A 13155-nucleotide genomic window follows, 5' to 3' on the forward strand; every position below is an offset into this window, starting at 1 on the left:
TTTCACTCCCAGCATCTTTATTCCCTAACTGGAATTCAGACAGAAATCCTTTGGGGTCATGTGAGGCAACTCCCTATGTTATAGCAAGGCATGACTTTATAACAGTTTCTCACCTCTGGCAAATAAGCTCAGTCTTCTTCCCAGGCCAGTTACTTTTTCCTTTGTGGACACATTCTTTCCAAGGGAGCTCCTCAGCCCTCTCAATTATCTAGCCTCCTTTACCAACTGATTATAGCAAACTCAGATATATATGAATCAAATCAAGGCTTTAAAATTTTATTTTACCCTCTGCACATTTCAAAGAACAGAACAGAAATTCTTTTACGAGTAACTTCTACTTTCAAACAAAACTGTTGCTATGGTGCCTATAAAGGATGTATTTTCCACACAACCACTCTCCCTTCTCCCCTAAAGACACAGGACCATGTTGACACTCAATTGTTGTTTTCTTAATAAGACAGTATCAACTTCAAAGAAAAGGCAAACTGAAATTTTTACCTCCAAGTCCAGAAAAGAGAGGGATGATTAATAACATCATGTCCACCCTTCCAAATGAGCTGGCTTTCCTCTATTCTATTCACAGTATTGTTTCTTAGGCACGGGGTGACTTTATGCACTGAGGCTGCCAATTCATAGTGAAAAAACCCCACATAGGAAGTATGAGCATAAGAGAGAACTTATTACCACATTTTAATGACACAACCATTTTCTTTCCTGCTTATATGTCTCTCCCTTTCTCTTTCTAATGAACATATTTTGTCATATCCTTCCTAAAAGTGGTTTTTCCTAAATGGCTCTCCAGAAGCTGTGAATGAATGGAAAAGTAGGAAGAGAGTTCTTGTTTGCTTAACATTACCATTTGGCATCATGGAAACTTGGTGAAGATGCCTGAGAAGGGTAGTATGCAGGACCAGATGCTGGCTTACATAACTGGTGAGGGCTGCCTTCCATTTTAAGGAAATATTATCAGGGGAAGAAGTAATGGGAAAGTAAAGAAGATTAGTCTCAGTATTATTAGTCTCTCTTGCAGCCTTGATAAGATGATTTACATAAGTGTCATCTATTTTTGACCACAGTAAGAAGTTGTCTGTCATCTTCTCTATTGTTCAGAAGGAAATCACTTTCAATCTTAAAACAGCTAGTTCTCTGTAGATAGTCCCTGTATAAAGTGGTATTAGTATTGCTAAACCACATTTATTTGGGGGTTAAAAGTAGCAACATTGCATGATCCCACATATGTTATTTTTAACCTCCCATACATGCTTCTGTATAAGTTAATGCCAGCTTTTCTCTCTAAAGGTGATGTTATTCATAGACAGTGAGGGAAAATGTGTTTGCTTTTTTTTTTTTTTTTTTTTTTTAAGTGGTGTCGAAAGGGTTAGTCTAGGCATTCAGATTCTTCAGCCAAGAATTTCCATTTAAAGAAAATATTTTATGCATTTATATTTTGAGTTAACTGAATAGGCTACTGTCAACATCAGAAAAACATTATTTTATGGAAGCAAATTTGAAAGTCATCTTTAACTTCAAAAGTTTTCTGTTTTCCTTTTAATTTTCATTTATCTTTTTAGGTAAACCTAAAGTAGATATGTTAGTAAAGGAGAGATTGTGGGCATAGTTGATTAAGAGAGGTGAGAATTCTCTCCCAGCCTGTATGGCTGGGTCATGTTATACATCATATTATACATTAAAGATAAAGCTGTAGGATTTCCGTTGTTGTTGCTCTAGCCTTAATGTTTGTGTCCTCCCCAAAACTCACATGTTGAAATCTAATCTCCAGTGGGATGGCATTTGGGGATGGGAACCTCTGGGAGATGATTAGGTCATAAAGGCAGAGCTCTCAGGAATGAGACTAGTGGATTAGTGCCTTTATAAAGGAAATATCAAAGAACTCCCTTACCCCATTGGCCATGTGAGGACACAGTGAGGAGGAGCTATCTATGATTCAAAAATGGGGGCTCTTACCAGACGCTGAATATGTTTGTGACTTGATCTTAGACTTCCTAACTTCCAAAACTGTGAGTGAGCAATAAATTTCTGTATGTGTATACACAACTCATCTCTGGTGTTATGTTATTGCAGCCCCAAATCACTAATATAGCCATATTGCAATAGCATTTCATTGAAGTTGCTAAATTAAAAAAAAAAATAATGTTTTAGTGTCAGCATTTTCAGAGAAAGATGCTTTCTTTTAGTGCTTGGTCTATTACTTCATGACTAAATAACATTTAACCCAGGAACAAAAGATTGTGTTCATATTTGAAAATCAATAAATGTAATTTACCATATTAACAGACTAAAAAAAAGCTTTAAAATAAAATATTGTCATCTCATTAAATACAGAGAAAATTGTCAAACCCCAAAATCCATTTCTGAGCAAAAACAAAAGCAAAAAAACAACAACTCAAATAGGAATAGGAAGGAACTTCCTCAATATGCTAAAGGATATCTATAAAAAAAAACCCACATATCTAACATCCTACTTAATGATGAAAGATTAAATACTTTACCCCTAAGATCAGAAATAAGACAGAGATATCTGCTCTTATCATGTGGAGTTAATAGTCTACAATGGTGCCAGCCACCACAGTAAGACAAGAAAAAGAAAGAATGTAAATAAAACTGGATTCAAAGAGGACATATGTACAAATTCTATGTAATCTATTAAAAAAAAACTCCTAGAACCAATAAGGGAGTTTAGGAAGTGGGGAGGATATAAAATCAATATTAAAAAATTAGTATTATTACTACAAAATAGAAAAGCATTTAGAAATAGAAAGGAGAATAACAAAAACAATTATAGTAGCATCAGTAAATATGAGATAATGACAAATCTGACAAAAATGTTTAATACTTATACATTGAAAACTACCAAACATTGCTGAGAGGTGTTAAAAAAGATGCAATTGAAGAATTATGTCATTTTCATAGATCAGAAGATAGCATTATTATTAAAGTAAGATATATATATATATATATATATATATATATATATATATATATATATTTCTTTGGCATTTCCATATAAATTTTTGAATCAGCTTAGCTATTTCTTTCCTTCTGGTATCTTTATAGGGATTGCATTGCTCCATTTGTTGATAGCCATTTAATTGTTTTTCTCATTGACCAATTTCTGTTGCTGACAAATTTGTAAAATAATATCTTTGCTAAACAATTCAATGGAAGGTTTTATGGAATATATAGTTTCATTTTTTCATGTTAAGGCTAGCTGTGATTGGTCAGATTTACTAAGTGCTGGTCAATTTGGAAATAAAATTACCTTGTAGGGGAAGTTATTTACTTTATTATTACTTAAAAATGATCAACATTAGTGAAGTAAAAGAGTCTTAGATCATAGGTTATTACCTATATTATAAAGCTGACTCAGATTCAAGGAAAAATATTCTGTTTAATTTGTAATTTTATTTTACATTTTTATTGAATTAATGATTTGTTTAGGTCTTAGAATCTGCGAGGAAACCAGGGAATTTCATCTTGAAGATGATTCACTCTAAAATAATAAATGTCTCCCTGAGCCTTCAGATTAAAGATCAGATCATTTGAGAAGCAATTTGTTTCAGTGCTTAGAGTTTATCATAGAAGGTGATTGCCAAAGTAGCAATAACATTTATGGGGATTGAAGAAGTAAAAGGACTAATTCATACTGTTATGAAAAAAATAAGTTGGAAAATAATTTAACCTACCATAGAAAGTTACTAAAAGCAAAAATTTGAAAGGACACATTCTATACATTTTTTTTTTTTTTGATTTATGTCATGTGTGTGGGTTGTTGTTGTTGTTGCTGTTTTTGGTCATGTGTGTTTTTATATCTGGAGTTATGTTACATAAAATGATAAATACAGATCAACCAACAATCAAGTCCTGGCTATAGCTATCTACTGTCAAGGATTCATTCGTTCATGCTTATTAAATACCTACTATGCGACAGTTTCTGTTTTGGTGAAAGTTTGAATAAGATGGTTTTCAATCTTCACAAGGAGTTTACAGTGAGGGTTTAAGGCAATAGGAGCCCTTGGATTGACTGTGTATTCTGAATGGATTTCTGAAAAACTGTGGTTGTCTAAAATTGTTAGTCTTGCAGACAAAGAAAAGCCAATTCCTGTATAGTCTAAAGTGAGTTTTAAATAATTCAAGTAGGGTTGCCTCAGGGAAGCCATGAAGTAAATAGCTTATCTCTGGCAGACCACATGCCCATAATGAAACAAATATAAGAACACTACTTGAAGACACAGTGGAAGCTCCAAGAACAATCTTTGCATATAATGGATAGAAGAGAACAAGAAAGAGTGGGTATGTTTGTACTTTTCACTATAATGTTCCCTAGTTATCCTGGTACATAGTGATCATACTAATAGAAAATGATACTTACATGTACCAGAAGATTATGTCTGAAAATGGTTTAATAGAGAGATTAACTGGTAACTTAAAAAATCAACTTTTATTGGATATTGACTATCATCTGTCTAGAAAATACACATTACATGAAGATTACATTGTGATGTGTGTTTTTCTGGTCTTTTGTTCCAGCTTGGACTCTACTGTTCTACTTGAAGATGATTCTATCTATATATACATATCTAGTCTCTGTGAAGGAATACAGAACTATAGGTTGGCCCTCAGCAATAAACTCAACCCCTTCTATGCCCATCCTAGAATCAGAGGAAACTTGGGAATGACATTGCAGAGACTTCTTTACCAGCAGCATTGTGCTTAGACTCAGGCAATTAGGCATTTGCCCCAAATCTTGGAAGGTAGACACAAAGCAAAAGTCCTTATCCTTCCTCTAGCAGCAGCAGACAAATTCAGAGCCTTCATCAAACATAAAGTTTTACAGCAATCTCCATGCATTCCACCTCAAATCATACATTTAGGGGCTGGAATGCAAAGGTGGCTATTGCTAACTAATAGTCTCATACAATTTTTGACCAAAGCAGCATTAGCCACATCCAGCATGTCGGAAGACTAGCAGAAATCCAAAGGCTAGAAGATTTTCTAATTATTTGATAAGCACCTAGTTGGTTCTTTTTATTAAGTTTCTTCTGATTGAAACGCTTAGAAAGGATTTTCTTTTTCTGACCGAGTCCTTACAGATACACAGGAAACAACCTGCCTTTCACTACAGGATCCAGAAAAGCAGAACCCTCCTACTGCTTTTCTTATGGGAGCTAAGGCTTAAGTCCCAAGCATGGCTCTAGAGGTGTAGCTCTAGTGGATAATCCATTGGTGACAGCGCAGAGCTGTGTCCAGGGGCAGAAGCATCGAAGTCTGGTGATGGCTGTGATATCCAGCCTATTCCTGACAGATCTGCTTTGTTAGTTGATCTTTCTGAATGGTGACTTGTTTGATTTACTTTTCATGTCTGTTCTGTCCGTTATCTAAACCCTATATATCCTTTCCTAAATAAATATTTTTAAATTTTAGTTAAAGCTCAAGAATCATAACTGATATAACATAACCAAGATATAGACAACTCATACCACATAAACCATCTGTAATAATGGAATTCCAGACACAAGAAGAGAAGTGCTGTGGATATACAAGGAGTTGACCTGCTAAGTTTGTAACAGGAGCTGACTTATTAAAATTTGAATGAGGGTGTTTTGTCTTCCTTGTCTTTATGTATGAGTTTGAAAGTGTTTCCAAAATGCTGAATACATACTGGTGTCAATTGATATCTCAGAGGTGTTGAAACATCCAAATTTAATCCATTTAAACTACAGTTTCGTATATGGGACTATTTCAAAGCATTATTGGTAAACGTAATGTCTCATGACATTATGAACTAGTAATTGGTTTATTGCAAAGTAAGTTTGTCAAAGATATAATTGTGCATTACCAGGTGAAGGATGATGAAGATATAATGTGCCTTTAGAAACATTTCTTATTCTTATCTTCCAATTATTCTCAATAAATGTTTTGCTTAGATTTTTCATTTAGTTATCAAATATGTTTTTAAATTTTTTAATTAAATGGCAACAATATTTTTCTATTTTTGGATGTAAATAAATTAATTTTTCTAAAGTTTTTTCAAAGACAGGAAACTCAGCCAACTTATTTTCCAAAGTATTTTGGGCTATATATTTTATTTTATTTTTTTAAAGATTTTATTTATTTATTTGACAGAGATAGAGAGAGAGAGCACAAGTAGGCAGAGAAACAAGTGGGTGGTTGGGGAGAGCAGGCTCCCCGCTGAGCAGAGAGCCCGATGCAGGCCTCCATCCCAAGACCCTGGGTCCATGACCTGAGCTGAAGGCAGAGGCTTAACCCACTGAGCCATCCAGGTGCCCTTAAAGATTTTATTTATTTATTTGACAGAGGTAACAAGTAGGCAGAGAAGCAGGCAGAGAGGGAGGGGGGGAAGTGGGCTCCCCACTGAGCAGAAAGACCAATTTGGGAGTTTGATCCCAGGACTCTGAGATCATGATCTGAGCCAAAGGCAGAAGCTTAACCCACTGAGCCACCCAGGTACCCTTGTGCTATATATTTTAAAGTATTTTAGTTTTTTCAAGATTTCAAAATTCCCTTTCTTGAGTGAATACCCTGTACCTTTTATACATATCAAGTTATATGTTTTTGTCCGACTTGAGAGTGAGTCAGAAGAAAAGTCATAAAGTGTTTTTTGCCTTGACTTATAGGTTTTTAATTTCTGTGTGTTTGATCAGTCTTTTGTTTTACTAACTATTAATCTAGTAATTTATATGATTTTTCTTGGGGCTCCTCTTCAGTTAGTACTATTTCTCTAGTTTAAATCTCTTATTTTAAATCTTCTATTTCACTTAAAACACAACCTATTTTAGGTGTAGACATCCTTAAATAATAGATAATTTGCAAGTTTGGGGATCAAAATCGTAAGTTATTATTTACAAAGCAACTTTAAACATGATTTAGGAGAAAGCATATAGGAACTAATATTACTATGATCCAGTGCTGGTTGTTCATCAAAGCTCTGTATGTGTGTGTTGCCTTGGGAAAATTATCTAAACTCTCTTAACTTCTTTACTTGAAAAATATGATAAGGCCTATCCTTCACAGTTGTTTTAAAATTAAATTATAGCCCACATCAGATATTAAGAAAATTATTAGTTGTCTAAAGTTTAAATGTAAGGGGAAAGCAGTAACTATTGAAATTATAATATTGAAGAAAGTTGTTTCTGGAAAAGAATGTTAATAAAACCTTAGAATTTGTTATAAATTACCTCGCAGAAGCTCATTACAAGATAAATTTTTGTCACTCTGTGGGTTGTCACCCTATCTTTCTTGGTTCAAGAGACAACAAGAGGATGAATATTATGATTAGCTCAACCATTGGAGAAAATATTTCAGAGAAAAGGCCCAGAGGCTCTGTTACATGGTTCATCAGTGCAAAGGACTGCCCACACAATGAATTCTGGCTGCTCTAGAAGATTCCAAATTTGGAACAAAGTAACATAAAGTTACCTCTTGCCATTTAAGCAGAGACAAGGAGGTAGTATAAGCAGAAAGTTTTAGTATGCCAAATACTCTTACTCAATACCGGAATCAGGTAAAGGCAGAGCTGTTCTGAGTAAAGCCTGGCTACAAGTCTAGACACCTGCCCTCTCTGGGTTCAGCTCTCTGCTGAGAGGCTTCAAGTGAAGAGTTCTGTCAGCCTCTGATCTGAGGAGAGGAAAGCAGGGAAGGGTGGAAACAAAAGTCCAGCTAGAATCTTCCTTAAGGAAGGAGAAAAAAAACCATAAGAGGAAAGGAAGAGAGTTAGGTGATAATAGAACAGATTAATATATAAGATGTAACTTATTGCCTCTAGTAGGCATAAAATAAAGGAAAAGATTTAATCAGAAATGCATTTTGAGGGGATCCTGGGTGGCACAATTTGTTAAACTTCTGCCTTCAGCTCAGGTCATCATCCTGGAGTCCTGGGATCAAGTCCTGCATCGAGCTCCCTGCTTAGTGAGGAATCTGCTTCCTCTGCCCTTCACCCTCTGTTGCTTACTCTCTCTCCCAAATAAATAAATAAAATCTTAAAAAAATGCATTTTGAAAGATAAATTTTCAAATTACCATAGACTCGTAGAAGAGATATTTGATAGTGAGAGGCCTTCTATATTCCAGAGATACCTGCTCACTTTAACAATATACATACAGCCTTGAAGTCTTGAAAATAGCTCTTAGTAGTGTTTATATAAAGATGCATTTCAGAATAAAAATAATTTGGGTTTGAGTCATGGATCATTCATTAAGAGTTTTGAGACTTTGAGCACGTTAATAACTTCCTTTCCTATTATTTTAAAAATATGAGTATATAATAATATCTAGCTCATGAAGTTACTATGAGAGTTAAATGAAGTAACACATACCAAGTACTTGACATGGTTTCTGGCATAAACTAAGTAACCAATAAATGATATTTATTAGCTAAAATTTCAATCAAATTGCTATATCAATAATCAGATTTCTGGGGGCACCTGGGTGGGTCGGTGGGTTAAAGCCTCTGCCTTCAGCTCGGATCATGATCTTGGGGTCCTGGGATAGAGCCCCGTGTGGGCTCTCTACTCAGCAGGGAGCCTGCTTCCCTTCCTCTTTATCTGCCTGCCTCTCTGCCTACATGTGATTTCTGTCTGCCAAATGAATAAATGAAAAATCTTTAAAATATAATCAGAATTCTGACTACCTTCAAGCTAAAGAATTGAAAGGGATTTAATTCAATTTAAGAACAAAATGTACTGTAAAATAAGAAATATATATACTCAAAGTAGCTATTAGCTGTTCACAATTTTATGAAATAATTTAATGAAAAAATATAATAAGAGCAGTAACAATATATGGCAAAAAATTTCAGAGAAAGAAATTTGGCCAAGAATAAGGAATATACTTCATTCTGGTCATAATATGTTTGAAATGTATTAGTTCTGAGGATGTGTTACAAAGAATGTCTTTGAAAATTCTGACTGTGATTCATGGGACATTCTCTATATTAGATCACATGCTCACAAATCAGACCTCAAAAAGGAAAAAAAAAGATTAAAATCAAACTACTCATATTTTCTGGCCACAATGCTATGAAATTTGAAGTTAACCAGAGGAAAAAATTTGGAAAGACCACAAATACATGGAGGTTTAACAACATGCTAATAAACAATGAAGAGATCAACTAGGAAATCAAAGAAGAAATTAAAAAAAAAATGCAAACAAATGGTAATGAAAACATGATGGTCCAAAACTTTTGGGATGCAGCAAAAGTGTCCTAAGAGGGCAGAATATTACAGTACAAGCCTACCTTAAGAAGCAAGAAAAATTTTAAAGAAACAACCTAGACTTACACCTAAAGGAGCTAGAAAAAAACAACAAATGAAGCCTAACACCAGCAGAAGAAGGGATATAATAAAGATTAGAGCAGAAATAAATGTTATAGAAATGGAAAAAACAAAACACCAATAGATCAGTGAAACTGGGAACTGCTGTGTGAAGATAATTAATAAAATTGCTAAACCCCTAGCCAAGTTTATCAAAAAGAAAAGAGAAATGACTCAAATAAATAAAATCACAAATGAGAGAGGAGAAGTAAAAACCAACACCACAGAAATACAAAAAAATTATAAGAGAATATTATGAAGAACTATATGCCAACAAATTGGGCAATCTGGAAGAAATGGAATAATTCCTAGACACATATAAAGTACCAAAATGGAAACAGGAAGAAATAGAAAACTTGAACAGACCAATAACCAGCAAAGACTAAATCATTTGTCAAAAATCTCTCAACAAGCAGAAGTCCAGGACCAGACGGCTTTGCAGATGAATTTTACCAAACATTTAAAGAAGAGTTAATACCTATTCTTCTCAAACTAGTCCAAAAAAAATAGAAATGGGAGGAAAACTTCCAAATTCATTCCATGAGACAAGTATTACACTGATACCAAAACCAAATAAAGAATCCACTAAAAAAAGAGAACCACAGACCAATTTCTAATCATGACAATAGATGCAAAAATTCTCAGTACATTAATAGAATCATTCAGCATAATCAAATGGAATTTATTCTTGGGCTGCAGACATGGTTCAATATTTGCAAATCAGTCAACATGATATACTACATTAATAAAAGAAAGGATAGGAACCACATGAACCTTTCAATAGATGGAGAAAAATATTTGACAAAATACAATATACATTCAATAAAGTAGGGTGTAACGGAATAAACCTCCACATAATAAAGGCCATATATGAAAACCCCACAGCTAATATCATCCTCAGTGGGGAAAAACAGAGTTTTTCCTTTATGGTCAGGAACAAGACAGAGACATCCACTCTCGGCACTGTAATTGAACATAGTACTGGAGGTCCTAGCCATAGCAATTGGACAAAAAAAGAAATAAAAGGCATCCAGATTGGCAAGGAAGAAGTCAGACTTTCACTATTTGAGGAAGACACAATACTCTATGTAGGAAACCATGTTTATTATGAACACTTTTCCACAGAATATCTTTTGTGGTTATCAACCTTTAGATAACGAGAATTATAATTAATGTTGGATATGTTCAGGTTAGGTGTTGAATACTTTTTGCTTTAAAATGAATAAGAAAGCCAGTCTTCAAGGATCATATAAACAGATAAAGTAGCTGAGCCATTAATTCTCCACTGATTCTTAAGAGGAAATGAGCTATGAAAGAAAAGCAATGAAAGAGAAACTCTCAGTTCAGATTGAACATTTAGGAGAAAATCTGTTTCTCGTGAACAAGTGTTTTGGGCCTGTGAAAGCACAGATATGGGAAATAAGTGAGCCCAGTCTTCTGGAACACTCAGGACTCACTGAAAGGACAGAATGACTATTTTTTGAAATCTAATTAAATCCCTGTGAGATTCCCTGAAACAACCATTTGTAATCCAAGAATGCTCATTAACATGTAATCCGTCCCCAGCCATATTCATTCTGAGTGTGAATGGGCAAGGTAAGTGCTTTACCCTGGGGACAGAGCCCAGGGAAAGGGCAGTTGGCTCCACTTCTGGTCCTACCTTGTTACAACTCACTGGACTGAGTCTTCTCCATCTTTTTAAGTGCATAGTGCTAACATGAGCTCAATTCAGTTTAAACAGGCTGAATTAAGAGGGAACACTGATAAAGTAGCCAGAAGCTATTCTATGTAACATGTATTTATTTCATTATTACAACAAATGTACCTGAACCAGGAACTTGATTCTTTTTGTCTCATTCTCAGCTTTAATACATTAACACTTTCCCTCTGTTAAGAATAGTGAATTCTTTGTATCATGAAGAGGTTTTCATATTATCTTTACTCCTGAGTTGTCACTGGGGCATCTCCAAAGAGCAATAGAAATATAATTAATACAAATATAAGAATAGAGTGAAAAAGCAAAAGATCATATTTATTAACAGAATAGAAATTTTCCCTCCAAAATTGTTATTTTTCTTTTATAAACATCTAAGTTCTTAAAGAATATCTTGATAGGTTAGAAATATTTTGTCCGACATCAGCTCATTTCCCTCTGCCTAAATTGAGAGAGAAAATGTAGGATACAAAAAACCTGTATACCTAGTTCTGTGTTTCATACACAGTAGGAAGACTGTATTTCAGCAAGATCACTTTTAATTGTTCAGAAAATAAACCTTATAGATTGTTGGAGCAAGTTAGTAAACTGAGTTAAATTCTGTGTAAGTGTTTTGCACAAGAGCCAGTGCATTTGTAAATTGGAGACTCACTGCAAGGTGACATTGGAAAAAAATCTCCTTTGAAGGGGTGTTTCTGCCATTCTACCAACAAATTTCATTACATTATTGTGACCTCCACCTTGCTTTGTGGGGTTCCTGTTCTTTGTGCTCTTTTCCCAGAGGACATGTTCTTTATTTACAAAGACTCCAAAACTGTGGTTCTCAAAACCTAGTCCCAAGACTAGCAGTATCACCATCACCTGGAACTCATTAGAAAGGAACTCAATTCTTGGCCTTATCCCAGTCCCACTGAATCAGGAACCAGCCCATTATCCAGCCCATCATGGGATTGTTAGGCACATCAATGTTTGAGAACCACTGTTCTAGACACCATCACAAAAGAACCATAAGCCAATGGGAGAAGACTGCCCTAGTGAGGTACATATATATTTTTATATAATTCAGGAAAAATTTTCTCTAGTAACTTAACACTTCATAACTAATTTTGAAAGATTATTTCTAAATGTCACACATTTTATCTGGTCGACTTTATTAATTTCCTAATTAGTGGGAAATCTATGGCATATGGATTCATTAAAACCCTGTTTACTCATCTATATTTAACCTATCCATCTCTAATGATCACATTCATTTTCTCTCTCTTCTAAAACCTGTTAATCCTTTTACCTCTCTCCTAATCACCAATCAATTTCTAAGATTTTTTTTTTTTCTTAAACCAGTGATTTCTTAATTGTTGTCTGGAAGATAAACTTCCTTTTGTGCTCAGATATAAGAAGTTGCTGCTGATCTATTAATACTTTAAGCTCATATGTGACTATTTATAGTCTCTATGTGGCTTTCTTCTATAATTGAAATAAAAGAAATTCATTGGTTTCTGATTTATTATTAGCCACCTACTTTATTTACATTATTTTATTATGTTCTTAGTTAAAATAGTCTGATTTTACTTCCCCAGTTCTTCTTTAGTTGCAAGTGCAAATACACAATTGAAGACTTCAAAGTAATTAATTGGTTGTAATTAACATTAATGTCAACAGAAGCATTATGGCATGTTTTCTGTATCCCTTGTACTTTAAAATCTTGCTAAGCACATTGCATAATTATCACTTTTAATATCACAATTTATTATTAACCTACAAAAAACCAACAGTGTGTGCTATTGACATATATACTTTAAAATCTAGATTTGAACTAGGGTTTTAATGCCTCCAAAAATTTGAATGCAAATACATCATGACTTAGAGTACTTTCTGACTCTCTTTCAAGATACCTTTAGAGCCATTTTATGAATCACAGGATATTCTGCCTTATTATTTTGGTATGTAAAGGAGAGTTCTTACCCAATATCATTGCACTCAGTGTTATGACTTGACCTTATTTTAGCCAAAGATTGGGAGTGGGTGGCTCAGTTGGTTAAGAGGTTGACTTAGACTCAGGTCATGATCTCAGAGTCCTGTGATCCAGCCCTGT

Source organism: Mustela nigripes, chromosome 3 (genome assembly GCF_022355385.1).
Source record: "Mustela nigripes isolate SB6536 chromosome 3, MUSNIG.SB6536, whole genome shotgun sequence".
Classification (NCBI taxonomy): Eukaryota; Metazoa; Chordata; class Mammalia; order Carnivora; family Mustelidae; genus Mustela; species Mustela nigripes.